The sequence below is a fragment of the Sinocyclocheilus rhinocerous genome, unplaced genomic scaffold (assembly GCF_001515625.1).
Source record: "Sinocyclocheilus rhinocerous isolate Xijiao unplaced genomic scaffold, SAMN03320098_v1.1 scaffold115, whole genome shotgun sequence".
NCBI lineage: Eukaryota > Metazoa > Chordata > Actinopteri > Cypriniformes > Cyprinidae > Sinocyclocheilus > Sinocyclocheilus rhinocerous.
In genome coordinates this window covers 1,344,119-1,359,907 of record NW_015650001.1, presented here as the reverse complement: position 1 = coordinate 1,359,907, position 15,789 = coordinate 1,344,119, and the positions used below count along the sequence as shown (strand labels likewise).

At 35.4% G+C, this 15,789-nt stretch overlaps 1 pseudogene; it reads right to left on the bottom strand.

The window, feature by feature from the left end:
• The window catches only part of LOC107711155 (tubulin-specific chaperone D-like), a 34,048-nt pseudogene that overhangs the window by 3,107 nt on the left and 15,152 nt on the right, over positions 1-15,789 (bottom strand).

The window sequence follows — 15,789 nt, the reverse complement described above, 5'->3', positions numbered from 1 at the left end:
GGGGGGGGGTGGGGGGGGGGAAGACTCATTTATAGGTCCAGTTGGCAGATGAGTTGACATTTACTATGCGCAAAGCTCCTGTTAAAGGCCTTCACATTATTTTTTCTTCATCAACAAACACTGGTGGCTATAAATAACAAAAGGGCTTAATATCATGCTCTCCCAACAGGCACTGAGCCTAAAACACTAACAAAGTGGAACAAAGGAAAGATGGAGAACGAAAATCTACATCTACCACACTTTATATATAGAAATAAGATTTTACAACCTGAACTAACCTTGCTGTTTTATAAGGTCAAACTACCTGATATTTATTTGATAACTAATTTTTTGTGAGTTTTCCCCCTGTATTTGGTTGATCTGCATTATCTGTTTTGCCTTTTTAAAATATTTGAGAATTTATCCCTGTAAAAGAAAAAAAGTGTCATGTCATTGACCTATATAGTGCAAATACATTAATATGTTAATTATGGTTTAAATGTGCAAATACTGTGTTATTATGTGTAATAATAATAATAGTGAAAAAATATTTACACTACCATTTGAATATTAGATTTTTGTTGTTGTTATTTATAGTTTCTACAAAAAATATCAACATAGATAATAATAAAAAAATGTTTCTTGAGCAGCAAATCAGAATGATTTCTGAAGGATCATGTGACAGTGAAGACTGGAGTAATGATGATGAAAATACAGCTTTACGTCACAGGAATAAATTACATTTAAAATATATATTCAAATTAAAAACAGCTATTTTAAATCCAAATAATATTACACAATATTACCGTTTTTGCTGTGATTTTGATCGTAAATAAATGCAGTCTTGGTGGGCAGCAAGAGACCTTTCAAAACGTAAAAAAAGTAAAAAATTAAAAGTTGAAAAAAAAAAGTTACAATTAAAATGTAAACAAAACAAAAAAAAAATGTTATCGACCATTTTGAATGGTATTGTATAAATGAGGGAAAAAATAACAGCAGCTAACAAAACAGGAAAAAACAAGAAAAGTATAGGAAAATGCTTAAAAAAAAGAAGAAACCTTAAAGAGTAAAGGAGAAAGGAAATGATCCAGTGTATGAGCTGGAGATCCCTCCAGGGGCCCTCAGGCACCACCGAAAGCATGAGTGCAAATGTGAAGGGACACGGTGCCAATCCGCTTGCTCTGTTCCAGCTAAATTTGTTTCGAATGAATCCTGGCCCACTGGAGGAGCTGTGGTTTTGCCTCAAAGCCGTTTACACCCTGTGCACTTTGAGGCCAGGATGGGCATAGACTTGCATTTGTGGCAACATTTCAGTTTATTCAAACACATGTCAGGAATTTTCTTAAAACACCAAAGCGTTTCAACACCAGCTTATTTTCGAAAACCCAAAATAGCGGACCACTTTTGTGTTGCAATTCTTGCAAGTCTGAAATGAAGCAATGCGAAGTAATACAACATGGTCTAATAGTCTCAATTTCCCTGAAACTATTCACACTCCTGACCACGGTCACTACAGACAGACTCTTTGGAGAACAGAGTGTTGACGGCTCCCTCTGTTGGTCACTGCTGAGTCTTTTATCACCATGCAATTGATTCTAATTGATCCATTTCTGTGACCTCACTGTTTGCCTCATATGGATATACTGATGGCTGTGCTCTGGCTATGTTGTAGATTTATTTTTAATCAAGATTTTCAACCAGGGGTCTGTGAAACGCATTCCAGGGGCTCCAATGAGTAGATGCATTTTTATCAAATGTATTATTATTATTATTATTATTAAAGAAACAAATATGTTTTTACAGCAAGGATGCATTCACTTGATCAAAAGGTGACAGTAAAGACATTTATAGTTAAAAAAAAGATTTAGATTTCAAATAAATGCTGTTTCATTTGAACTTACTATTCATCAAAGAATCCTGAAAAAAGTATGGTTTTCATAAAAAATGATGCAGCACAACTGTTTTAAACTTGATGAGTAATGATGCTGAAAATTCAGCTTTGATCACAGGAATAAATTACACTTTAAAATATATGTTAACTGAAAACACTTATTTTATAATTGTAATAATATTTCAAGGTATTGCTGATCAGTTAAATGCAGCTATGGTGAGCCAAATTTCTCACTAACACTGTAAATAAAACATTTACATGTTCTTTCTTTCTTTCTTTTTTTGGAATGAACAACTAATTATTTATTAACAAATTATTGTATTATGTGTTGTTCATAACCTCTGTGAAGTAGGCTACTAATAATTAAGTGACTGCAACTATTTCATGTGATTTGGTTTGCCGTTTGAATTTTGCCTTATTGCTTCAACTGTAAAAAAAAAAAGACAGTAGCAAAAACGAAAATACTACCGCTACAAACCAGCACAAACGAAGCACAAACAAGACTATTTGGGGTAAATCTGGAGCATGTGGGGGGCTGAGTGACCTCAGAATGACCAATAAATATCTAAAAAACCAAAGCAGCACAAACAGAAATTTTTACTGCACAAACGTTTGAGACTATTTCACAGAGGTGTTGTAACAATGTTTGTTATTGTTTACAATAGGACTGTCATTCGATTAAAATTAACTTGAATGAACTTTAACTCATTAAATTATTAATTTATAGAACTAAAGTGATATTCTAAAGTGCAACTGAAAAACGTATTTTAGACTGTCTGTTTTAACCTTTATAAAGGTTACATTTCTGTTTATAACAAATTACGCTTTAAGCCTCAAAAGGGAAAAAAGTGGCGACTGAGGGTGAATTGTGTTTTAAAGCAGCACTATGTAACTTTTTCTGTGTTCAAAATTTGCAAAATGTATATAATGAGCGAGTACATCATGAATTCATCTTCCAAACCGCGTTTTTGTCTTATTCCGAATCACTATGGTACCCTTATAATAAGTACTTATATTTGAACTATTGTAGCCTGGTCGGGTCGTCACCGCTGCGGAGTAACACACACCTGCGTGAATCGCCATAGACATAAACTTAGAGAAGTAGCTCCGGTTGGAATGTTCTTCCGCGGGATGTGTGCAGTTCTGTTTATTAACCGCTAGAGCGCCAAAAGTTACATAGTGCTGCTTTAATGCTTGTGTTTATGTGGTGCAACCTACTGTAGATTCAGTGAGGCCACTCACAGACACAGTGAGGCCCAGGAGCGTGTGGTACTGGTACTGATGCAGCCGCAGAAGCTGCGTGATGTGAGGAAAGGCCTGTGATGCAGCGTTCCAGTTCAGGGAGTTTCCCGTCTCTCTACGGCCCATCTGAAAAGAAAAAAAAACAGAGGTCAGAGATAAACATGTGTGAAGCATTTGGGATGGGTCTCTTATTCAACTACAGTTAAAACTGTAAGCAGTGAAAATAAAAATATGTACTTTCCAGAAACTTCACTGCAAAAGAGCACCTCCCAGATTTAATGACATAATGTAAGCCAAGTTAATGCCTGACGCATTTGATCTGTTGCACGCAACCCAGAGGTGCAGAGAGATGTAGGGAGATGCCAATATACAAACAAACAATATACGTGAACAAAACAACAGACTCCCACACCAGAATAAAGGACACAAAAAGCATTAATAGTTAATTTGTGCTTTACATTGAATAAATTAGACCAACCTTTAATCACTGAACAAATCTCCTGCTTTATTTTATGGCAAATATTTTTTATTATTATTATTTTTTTTACAATCAGATACACAGTCATAGAGATTCAGGATTTGAAGCCCTTAATTCTACTTCAGAATAGCACTTATTATCTTGATCTTAATCATCCTATTAAAATCGAAGGGAACACACTATATCAGTAAGTTCTCTAAAAGTAAGAAGCACACAATGAGTTGTATTAGCAGCTGTTTAAAAATACAACTTATAACGGATTTACATTACTTTTTCATTTACCCCTCACAGGAAACTTTGTGCTATTTCAGATTTTCAATACACTCCATTCTGTGTGATTTATATGCGTTTTGAAAAGTGGGGACATGGGGTAATGTCCTGAAAAGTCACCTTCTCCTTGTAATACCTATGTCATACCCTTGTCATTATACAAATTTATGTCCTCATTTGTCACAAAAACGCGCACACACACACACACACACACAAAGCTTAACTAGAATATGGAAATTACTTTTACTGTACCTTCTGATCACACCGCAAAAATGTGATGTTCTTCTTGTTTTCCAGTGCAAATATCTACAGATTTTTAAATTAAGATACACTGAGAAGCGAAATGACAGAGAGGAGTCTTGTATTCTGTGAAATTGAGTTTATGAAACAAATCAGTCAATAGAGTCAGATAAATCAACTTCATTCAAAAGGAGTTCAAGTTTTTAGACCCCGCTGACAGATACTTGTTCATGTTTTAAGCATAAACTCACTTTATTTTGTTTAATTTCTCAGAAAAAAAGACTTCTACTATCTTCAAACTATCAAATTATCTTCATAACTATCTTCCTTTTACATTAAGTCTTGATTTAAGGATGTTTAAATATTTGAACTGAAAAAAAATATATAGATTTCATTTGTAAAAGGAGAATTAAGACTGTTTAAGACCTGCAGAAACCTTTCTAGAGCAAACTATACTATTAGGTAAAAAGAAAATACTAAAATATTATATTAATGTGGTATACAAATCAAAAATAAAATAAATAGTGAACTAAAAATATTACGAAATTAGAACTACAATAGACCCAAAAATAAAAATGGAAAACTAAATGAAGTTTCTAATGCTAGGGTCAACGGTGGACAATCTTTATTGTTGTATTTTATAGGAAATATATTACAGAATTTAAATAGCAGCCGTTTTGTTAACATTTTACAGTTAAACATAAAGCTTTGGACAAATTTAGTAACATTTTAAATCTGCCAAAAAAATACAATTGGTAACACTTTAGTTTAGAGACCAATTCTCACTATTAACTAGTTGCTTATTAGCGTGCCTATTATTAACATACAGGCTGTTTATTAGTACGTATAAAACACATATTCTGCATGAACATATTCTAATACTACCCAATACCTAAACTTAACAACTACCTTACTAACTATTAATAAGCAGCAAATTAGGAGTTTATTGAGGCAAAAGTCATAGTTATTGTTTTTTTTAATGGCGATAATTTGACCTTAAAATAAAGTGTGATCAAAAATGTAATTCTCAATTAATTATTGATTATACTTGGGCTATCAACGTACGTCGAAAAACTGTATAAATTGAACATTTCAATGCAACTGATTAGCTATAACAAGCAATTGATTCTCTAGTGCAGAAAAAGTTTGGTATATAGGTACATTTTCTATTTTCCTCAAATTCAGCCAATTAAATTGCTGCTGCCGCCACAAACAAAGTGATGATGTTACTTTCGGCAAGTAAACCCTAACGCTTGGGTGGATGCATCAAGCATAAATGATGTTTTGGCCAGATCTGTTCAATTCGCTTGTTAGTATTATGGCGTTAGTATCAAAATACGCAGCCGCACACATTTTTGCATATCCTAAATACAGTGATTTGAAGTGAGCTGTAAGGTGTGTTAGTACAACTAGTTTAGGGGGGCGTGGCAGAGTCTTAACTTTGATAAAGAATATCTCTTTGGTTTTGAGACTTTAGTCTTTGCAACTTCAGGGATCTTATCTATGCACAATCAGCTTGTAACACTCCAAAGAGAAAGGAAAACTTGAAATCGCATCATATGACCCCTTTAACACACTCCCAAGTACGATTACACCCCTGTGGCACTCACGGAGGGAAGATGCTCAGTAGTTCCTCCCGGTGGGGAATGTGAGGTACTGCGGGGTCTGTGCTGTGAAGCAGACACAGGAAACCGGTGCCGGCGTGGGCTCCGTTGCAGTCGATCTTCTCTGCAGCCTGCTGAGCCAGGCAACACATCATATGCTGAACTCTACACAATACGAGAGAAATATCTGTGAGCGGTCTGCAATGGTGCATTACGCTTACTGCAACTAAATTTAAAGGGTTAATTCACCCAAAAGTGAAAATAGTGTCGTCATTTACTCACCTCAAGTTGTTCCAAAACTGCATAAAGAAGATATTTTGAAGAATGCTGGCAACCGGTAGCCATCAACTTCCATAATATGAAAAAAAAATACCATAGAAGTCATGACCTAGTTTTCTATTTTGGGTGAACTCTCCCTTTAAGCAAGATTGACAGTGTCTCACAGGTCAGAGGAGAGGAGCTCTGGAGCAGACGCCACCACCAGCAGGGTCACATCCATATGGCTGCTCATTGCTGCCACTCTCACCCTGAAACAGAACGAGAGCGAAGAGTCAGAGCTACACCGTGACTGTCCAACTGCTTTCAGAGAAACACAAGCACACAAAAAGATGCTTCAAATATTTGATGACACTTCGTTAGTCACGAAGGCATTATGCACATGTTGTTTGTTGACACTTCCAGCATCATGCTGAAGGTTTGTTGTGCCTGGAGGCACCTGTGGGGAATGTGAGGAATGCGTCACTCGTGGGGCAGCGAGGGCAAGGCCGGAGGGCAGTGGCAAACAAAATGTTTAGTGTTACATTTAAAAGTACACTTCCGGGCAAAGTGAGTAACATTTACAATCAGCCAAATCTAAAAAGATCAATATAATGAAATGAAACTATATAATGACGATATAATGAAACTATCAATAACTAAATAGATTAAATGACATAATTAGTAAGATAATTAGATTAATTATATACTTAAGACTCTTTGCACATTATTTTATTTATTGCCTAAATTTTACTGCATTAATCACATTAAATGGCTACATTAAACTGATTCAACTCATCATTATATAATGAGAACATAATAATAATAATAATAATAATACAACATTTTAATTTTATTAAATAATAAAATGAACCAAACTAATAAAACTAAATAATAATAATAATAATTTACACTTACATTTAGTCCTTTAGCAGATACTTTTATCCAAAGCGACTTACAAATGAGGACAATGGAAGCAATAAAAAAAATCAACAAAAGAGCAATGATTATTATTAGATGATTATTATTATTATTATTATTATTATTATATTGTAATAATATTGTTTTAACAATAGTATTACTATAGTGATATTTATTTTTGTATATATAACATATATTTATTTATTTTTATATATTTTTGTTTAATTCTTATAATTTAATGCAATATTGTAATGACAATAACATCTATTATTATTATTACTTTATTATTATTATATATTTTTTACAATACAATAGTATTACTATAGTAAAACTTTTCTTTATATGTTTGATAAATTTTTATAATTTAATGAAATTAACTAACTAACATAATATACATTTTAATTATGATGTTGATAATAATAATAAATTATTATTTTAAATTTATTTATTATTATTATTTTACAGAACAGTAAATCTACAATACTAATATTCAGGGCCATCCTTAGCTGACGCGGGGCCCGGTGCGAGGTAGGGAGCGGGGCCCCCTCGGTCCGGTTGCAATCGCATTCCAGGGTGGGTTCCATTCGTCGGTCAAAGCACGAGGCAAGGTGCAACCGCACCAGTTGCACCACCCAAAGGACGGCCCTGCTAATATTCACAGCTGTCAGTACCCAAGCAGAACCTTCATTTTGAGCTTTGAGTACCACAATACCACTGGCCAGAGGAGAATTGCCCCCCCCCCCCAACTGAACCTGGTTTCTCCCTAGGTTTTTTTCTCCATTTCTGTCACCGATGGAGCAAAAACTGAGATGTAATAAAATAAGAGTCACTTTAATTAAAATAGCAAAACAAAAACCCAAGCAAACATCAAAATACAGCAGTTAAAATTATAAAATATTTTTTTTAATGCAAATGTAAAGAGGTTTGGTTGACTCACTGATAACTGGGTCATCTTCAAAAGGCATCTTGGAGAGAGAGAGCTTTTCAATGAGGCCACAGACTGAAACAAAACCGACGAGAGAAAACCAGATCAGGGTGTAAAAAGGCAATAACTGGGTCTCTGTTTTGTTGCATTGTAACGTGAATTATTCAGAGACATCTGTAATGTCTTAAACATATTTTTTTTTCTGTTTACTAATCCACTAATTCTTAAGACACTGGACAAAACAGATCTCTAAACTTTATATGTCATTAGTTTTAAAAATGGCAAAATTTCCACTTTGAATCAAATCAATTCCCAATGAGTCTCACATAAATTTACCATTTAATTCCATTTGATTTTTATCTCCATAGGGGTGTAAACCTACACTGGTCTCACGGTTCGGTTACGATTATCATGTCATCGTTTCGGTTCAATTCGATATCATGATGCATCACAATGCATTGACGATGCACTGCATCCTCAATTTTCAATTTTACTTCACATGTATACAATTTTGTCAATAAATACAAGCAGTCAGATATATGAACTGTACCTGACGTGGTTTCTCAAGTTAGTGGAATTACCCCCTGAATGTTTTATTGTGCGTGACATGATTTACACACAGCGTGTGTCTTCTCCAGGTTGTGATTACCAGGTTGTTCATAAAAGCCGGAATGTGCCCAGATGTCGGCTTTTAAAGTAGTTGGAGCATTTTTAATTACTCGCACTCGTGTCTCGCCTCCCTCCGCCATTAGGTGTGTTCGACTTGAAGCGCCGCTGCGCAGAATGATCAGTGTACGACATAAACCGCGAGAGCGATTCGAAAGCGCTGTGTAAATAAATAATAAATCCATGCCTGTGGCCATGGGCAGCAGCTGGGGTAAAACTGAAATCATCAAGAAAGACAAGATGCCACAAAATTTCACTTGGTCTTTTTGTGTAGAGGTGAAGGAGATGTGTTGAGTTTAGGCATATATTAACAGACATATGGAGCTGTTCTCACCAGTGTTGGCCATGTATTCAGGAGCCCGGACAGTTAGATTGTGCAGGGCTTTTGTGGCCAGATCACCCTGATAAAAGCAAATACAGCCTCAGTTAAAAATATAAAACCAAAGAATCCACATGAAACAGCACACATATACTTACCCATCCCAGTGATTGACTTTCATAGCCGCCAAGTGGCCAATTAAGGGTTTGGTGTATTCCTCAAAACCAGCAATGTAGACACTGGGGAAAAAAAACAACAATCGTAAATTTGTTTTACACAGCCATTTTCCATCAAAACCCTCTTGACTTTTAGAAATCAACAGGCTGATTTTGCTACTTTAGGACACATATGTCAATAACAACTGTTGTGAGTTGTTCATAATGTATTTGTGTACATATGTATGTGGATGGTCATATATTAGTGCATTTGGAGGCTCGTTTGGAGATTTGTTTTTTTTTTCCTCTGAACCTAGCACGTTTTTTTCCCCTTAGTTTTGTTTGTTTAGGCATATACAAACATGCCAATCATGCTCAGATCTATAACAAAAAATAATCAGTCCAAAATCTCTTGAATGAGGTGGTCTCAGCTTAAATGAAAATAAACTTTAAAATACATTAAAAGTGAATCTGTTTCTTACAAACACGCAGCTTTTTGCTTCATAAGACATTAACTGATTGCCTGGAGATGTGTGGATTACGTGTGTTTTTATCAGCTGTTTGGACTCTCATTCTGACGGCACCCATTCACTGCAGAGGATCCATTGGTGAGCAAGTGATATAATGCTAAATTTCTCCAAATCTGTTCCAATGAAGAAACAAACTCCTGAGGGTGAGTATTTTTCAGGAAAATTTTAATTTTGGGGTGAACCAATCCAAGCTAAAGCAACATTTTGATGGTTCTCACAGCCTTGAGTATGGTTCTTTGCTCCCTAAGGCTAGCATTTTTCACATTACTCTTTTAATACATTAAGGTGTCACAATCAAATGGTGACATTTTTCTGTAGGGTGGGACATAAGACACGACAACGTAACCGCTGCTTCACTCATCGATGCATTCAAAACATACCGTGACTGAGTGTTCTGAGAATTGGGGTGTATGACTGATCTACCTGCTGCTGCAATGTTAGCAGAGTGTACTATGAAGAACAATTGGGTTCAATTACACATGCCAAAACAGCTCTTAGTCACACATTGTCACCTTCTTACTCCTTACCTGATAGTTAAGTAGTTATTCAGGTTACCGACCGTGAAGTAGTCCACCGCTGTAAGAATGTCTATGCCATGGGGGAAGGTGCCCTGTGGAGACAGGATAACTCCGAGGATCAGATTAGAGATACACAGACTCAGCAGGCTTCACAAAATCACTACAGATCAGTGCAGGTGTTTATAATGGATCTGAGTGGTGTTTATGTAAGTGTATTCTCTTTCGTTGTACCTGTCTGCCCACATTCTCTTGGAATGCAGCCTAGAAACAGAGAAAAGGATGCAAACATTAAGTTCCCTGTAATTTCTTATGTATGCAGTAACATTATGTGAAATTAAAGCTGAAGTGTGTCATTTGTTTTCTGTTATAATACTTTCTCCTATCCAGAGGTTGCACTGTGCAAACATTTTCATCATATACCAAATTTGAAAGATATTACTTCCAAAAGCTAATGATGTTCCTTACTTTTGCTTACAAATGCGGAATCCAATCATAAAAATGGCATTTACTGTATAACACAGAATGTCACGGAATTTGTTAAAGATTGATTGAATTAATGAAAAGTAGGTACACCTAAATCAAATCATGGTATGGACCAGTTTCTGAGAATATTACAAAACAAAAATACTGTTTAACTATGAACTCTGCATGTTCTGCGTGTCTCTGTGTGTGTGAATGAATGGCGCAGACGCGTGGTTTTTGTTGACTTTTTTTACCGTCTATACTACACACACACTGACTAAAATTAAAAAAGTGAAAAAGCATAATAGGACCCCTTTAAGTTGTGTTTATGCATTCAAATAATTAGACATGCTTAAACACAGAATTTGGTAACAATAAAAAAATAAAAAAAAGAGAGAAAAAAAAATAAAACCTATTTAATTTTTCCAAGATTTATTTCTTAAACTTTTAACAAATTGATGTTAAATAGTATAAGTTTCATTATTTTGTTAATTAGGCATGTTTTCTGAGTAGTAACATTTCATTTAACCATTAAAAAGGAGTCCAGAAAAATTTTAATGGAAAAAAAAATTGAATTTGGGGGAAAAGAAAAAATGGAATTTAGGAAAAAAATAAGAAATTAAAATAAATTGTAATTTCATAGGGCCCTATGTTAGCAAATGATAGTCTTCAACATCAGAAACAGGATGCAGCTCACAATCTTATTTGCCGTGCACTAGGTAAGAAGGCTTTTATTTATGCAGCTCCGTCTGACTGGAATCTTCTTCAATCGAAATTGAAATTACAAAATTTGAAGTTATTCGGCAAATGGAAGATGACCCAATTATATGTAATTGTTTTAAGTGTTCTTAGTTTGTTTGTGTTGTGTAAAATTGTGATGAAGCTGATTGTATTGCTGCCCATTTTGGCCAGGACACTCCTGTGAAAGAGATTTTTAATGTCAGAGAGTCTTTTCTGGTTAAATAAAGGTTAAATAAAAAATAAATCAAACTTGTGGTGTGAAACTGTTGTAACACTGACTCAACCAATGCTTGCAGTTTAGGGTTGAACTACCTTCTTTTCTGACTAATGAAAGATAGATCGAGCGTTTGTACTCACACTTAGTAACCAATTCCCAAATGTTTACACACTTCAGCTTTAAAGAGTTTTTAAAGAGTTTTTCAGGATAAACTCACTCACAGAGGCGACCTTTCTGCAGGTGACGTTCCTGTCAAATACAGTTGCGATGACAAGTGCCCTGTGAAAGTACAGGCAAATGGAAATTATTAGTGATACACATATATATAATGACAACAACAAATTAATTAGGACAACTGTTACATTTTTTGTGCATCCTAAATCTTGGCATTCACTGATATCATTAGTTTGAGAGCCTGCGGGGACACGCATTCAGTGCTTTCACTCAAACATGTACTCATCTAAACCTTCAGATCTTTCACCCCTAGTGATGAGGCATATCACAAACAAGCGTATACTACTCATCTCAAAACTCATCTATCATTTCAGTGCCCTCATAAGCCTGTTGCACTCTTTTCCCTTTATTCAAGCACTCCTCCTCCTCAGTCAAGCTGTGTGAACGTGCCCGCGAGGTATTCCCACCGTCACTCACAGCCTGGGAGAATGAAGTACACAAACATACACACGCACAACCCTACGGGCTTAACACGGCCATGCTGGTTTCGATGAACAACTGATAGTGGCCTGGAGCAGCATAAAATGGACAGAGACTGAACCTGCATGCAGAGCAAGACGTGTCACTGTTATTGTTTTATAATAATGTCTTGCATTCTTCTACAGATTACACAATCAGGAAACCATTGAAACATGCTGCCTGTGCACTGTAAATTACTTTAAGCTTAAAGCGATAGTTCTTCCGTTGGCATACTTTCTTCCATCTAACACAAAAAACCTAAAAAATGCAATTCGAGTAAATGGAGACTGAAGCTTTTAATATTAAAAATTAGACTGGCCTAGAAGTCGTGCATACTATACTATTCCAAGGCTTTTAAAGTCATACAATAACTTAATGCGAAGAACAAACCAATAGGCCTAGTTCTTATTCACTGAAAACATTCACTATACTGACTGTTAGCCACTGCAACCAGATCATTGAGTTACTGAGTCAAGAACTCGAGTCAGGTTCGAATGAATCTTGACCTGTTTTGTAAACTGCACAACCGATCACGCTGAAAAGATTCAGTTCGCTCACAACCAGAAACTGCTACTTTTTATTTCACATGAATGCACAAAGGAGACCCGATCAATGTAATATAAGGCATGACTAATATTAACAAATTTGAATGTGCTTTTGCATCCTATTTGAAGCTTCAGCCTTCATTTACTGTAATTGCAATACAAAAAAAAAACGACCAATACAAATTCTCCAGTTTTTTTTTTCCTTTTCTGTTCCCCTGAAGAAAGAGTCATACAGGTTTGAAACAGGTTTATTTACTCAAGTTTGAGTAAATAATGACAGAATTATCATTTTTTGAGGGAACTTCTCTAGGTGAAAGTGTCCCAAAAGTCAGAGGGGACCATAGATGATTTATTATCCTTAAGGATCTGTTTTGGTTTTTTTGTAAATATTTGCATATACACTACAGTTCAAACGTTTAGAGTCTGTAATATTTTTTTATGTTTTTGAATAAAGCCTCTTTTGTTCACCAGGGTTGCATTTATTTAATCAAAAATACAGTAAATCTGTAATATTGTGAAACAGTATTACAATTTAAAATGACTGTTTTTTTTTTTATATATATATATTGTAATATATGGAATGCAATTAAAGCTGAACTTTCATCATCATTACTCCAGTTTCAGAGTCACATCCTTCAGAAATCATTCTAATATGCTGATTTGCTGCCTAAGAAACACTTATTATTATTATCAATGTTGAAAACAGTTTTGCCGATTAATATTTTTGTGGAAACTCTTATACATTTTTTTCAGGATTATTTGATGAATAGAAAGTTCAAAAGAACAGCATTTATTGGAAATATAAATCTTTGTAACAATGTAAAAGTTTTTACTGTCACTTGACTCGATGAATTTAATGCATATATAAAAAAAATTACAATAAAATTACTTAATTACAAGTGTGTGTTACAAGTGTGTGTGTGTGTGTGCATGTATATATATATATATATATATATATATATATACACTCCAAAATCGAGGAAAAAAACAATAGTGTAGTTTCATGCAATGACACAGTTTCTGAAAGCGTCAGCAAGCTCATAGAAACAACCTTTGACTGCTGATGAAATTAGAACAGGACTCGACAGGCCTACAGCCTGGGTGCCAAATGGCGACCGAAACCCACGACAACAGACGAAACCTGGCAGCACCGTGGGGATAGGGAGGAGGGAAGTTACGGGGAGGGCCAACAAACTGAAGTGCACAGTCAGTTACACACAGGCCCACACTTGTCCCAAACAGGGAGGGGGGGGCCCCCATCGGAGCATCTTTCAGCTGTCATTCTCGTAATATCATTATGTTTTTATGGTGACTGAAAGGCTTACTGTTGAACCTGGGAGGGAAAAAATGCTTTCTGCTGATGAAACTCTTTCGCTGAGCTGAATCACCACTACATCACCAGACAAACAGAACACGGCAGAATTAGTAGAAGAATTACAAAATACAGTTACGCAGCAAGGTTAAATACAGCAAACCCCTAACCATAAGTCTCAGTGGCAATAACACAAGCAAGCACCACAGTTAAAGCAAATAGACAACTTTCTCATGGGACACCACAGAAAATATGTTAGCTATCTGAAAAAGATCCATTAATTTATGTTTGCTTTCTTGTACCAGAGAGAGATCTAGGCTCGATCCAAAAACATTTAATCTAAGCGATAATAATACAATGATTGGTGATAGTTAATGCTACAGTGAAACATAAAATCTGACCACATCAAATATGTGCACATTTTACCATCTTTAAATCCATTCTGCAGATTTCCCCCCAAAATCAGTCATGTGTATCAAAGCAGTACTGAAACTTGTGTGTCAATGTTTGTTGAAATTGCAGTTGATTTTAGACCCTTGGCAGAAATAAAGACTGCCAATTCATATTTCAGGTTTCACTGTCACACAAAAGCATTCATAAGACTTGGTATATAAAGCACACAAGTCATATAGACTACAAAATTTAGCTTCTACTGTGTTTCTTTTTCATTATTTGAATCTACAGTAGACAACTTGAAAAAGAGCTCAGTAAAGATTCTTCAAATTTCTCCTTTTCTGTTCAACAACAAAAAAAAAAAAGGATTTTGGGATGAAATATGAATGTAATTTTCTCTCTAAATTATTAGCTTTACGAGGTTTATCATGTATTGTCAGGTTTGGTAATGCAGTATCTTCTCCTCTTTGTTCTCTGTGTACAGTTTATGGTTGTTGCTTCTCACTCCATTTTAAGTCTGGTAATTTACTAGACCAACAGACTACACTATATATTCTCAGTAGGGAGAGGTTATGAGCTGTGAGAGGTGTATAAACTGGTTTTAAGGCGGTAAATAACTACAGCCAGGCGAACAGGTATGAGAAGAGGCTGTTGAGCGTTTTTGGAGATTTATAATACAAGCCTTAACTTTCCTCCTGGAAGATGTTAGATGTTCACAAAGTAAAATAGAACACTCGGTTCTTGAGATGGAATTGTGTCAAACAGCAGTTTTCTTTCAAATATAATTTGCTGTGACAGGAATTTTCTTAAAATAATTACCAGGTAGTGTGGTGAAAAAGGTCCATTCCCTTACCACATTCTGTACGGCTTGCTGACTAAAAAACAAAGAGCCCTCAGTATAGGGGCTGCAGCCTCACTAATCAAATTCCACAGCCTAACCTAACCTAACTTACAAAAAAAAAGGTATTTTCATTGGAGAGAAAGTGTAACCATAAGGTCAACAGAGCCACCCAGGTTGGACTGTTATTTTCACCCGTCACTGACATCAGATCAGCTCTCACCACAGTTGGTTCTGGTGGAAAGAGCTTTCATCCTGGAGAACATCCAAAAACATCTTCACAAAGATCTAAGAAAGGTCACTCCGAACGCTTGAATAAATAGTGGGCGTACAGGAGTCAGTTTCCATCAAGGGTTGAGGAAAAAATATATGTATTTTCATATATTCTCATTTAAAACTTGACCTGATCCATTGAACCACCACACAGGAAATCTACTGGACTATTTAAAATAATGAATAACATAGTAAAGTTAACTCTTTGAAAAAAGAGCCAACAGTAATATTAAATAAATGTTTTTTTAAAGCAAACAGTCTGCTGCACAAACTGTATGGGACAAGCTATATATTAGCACTAATTAGCCAATTAAATAAATGG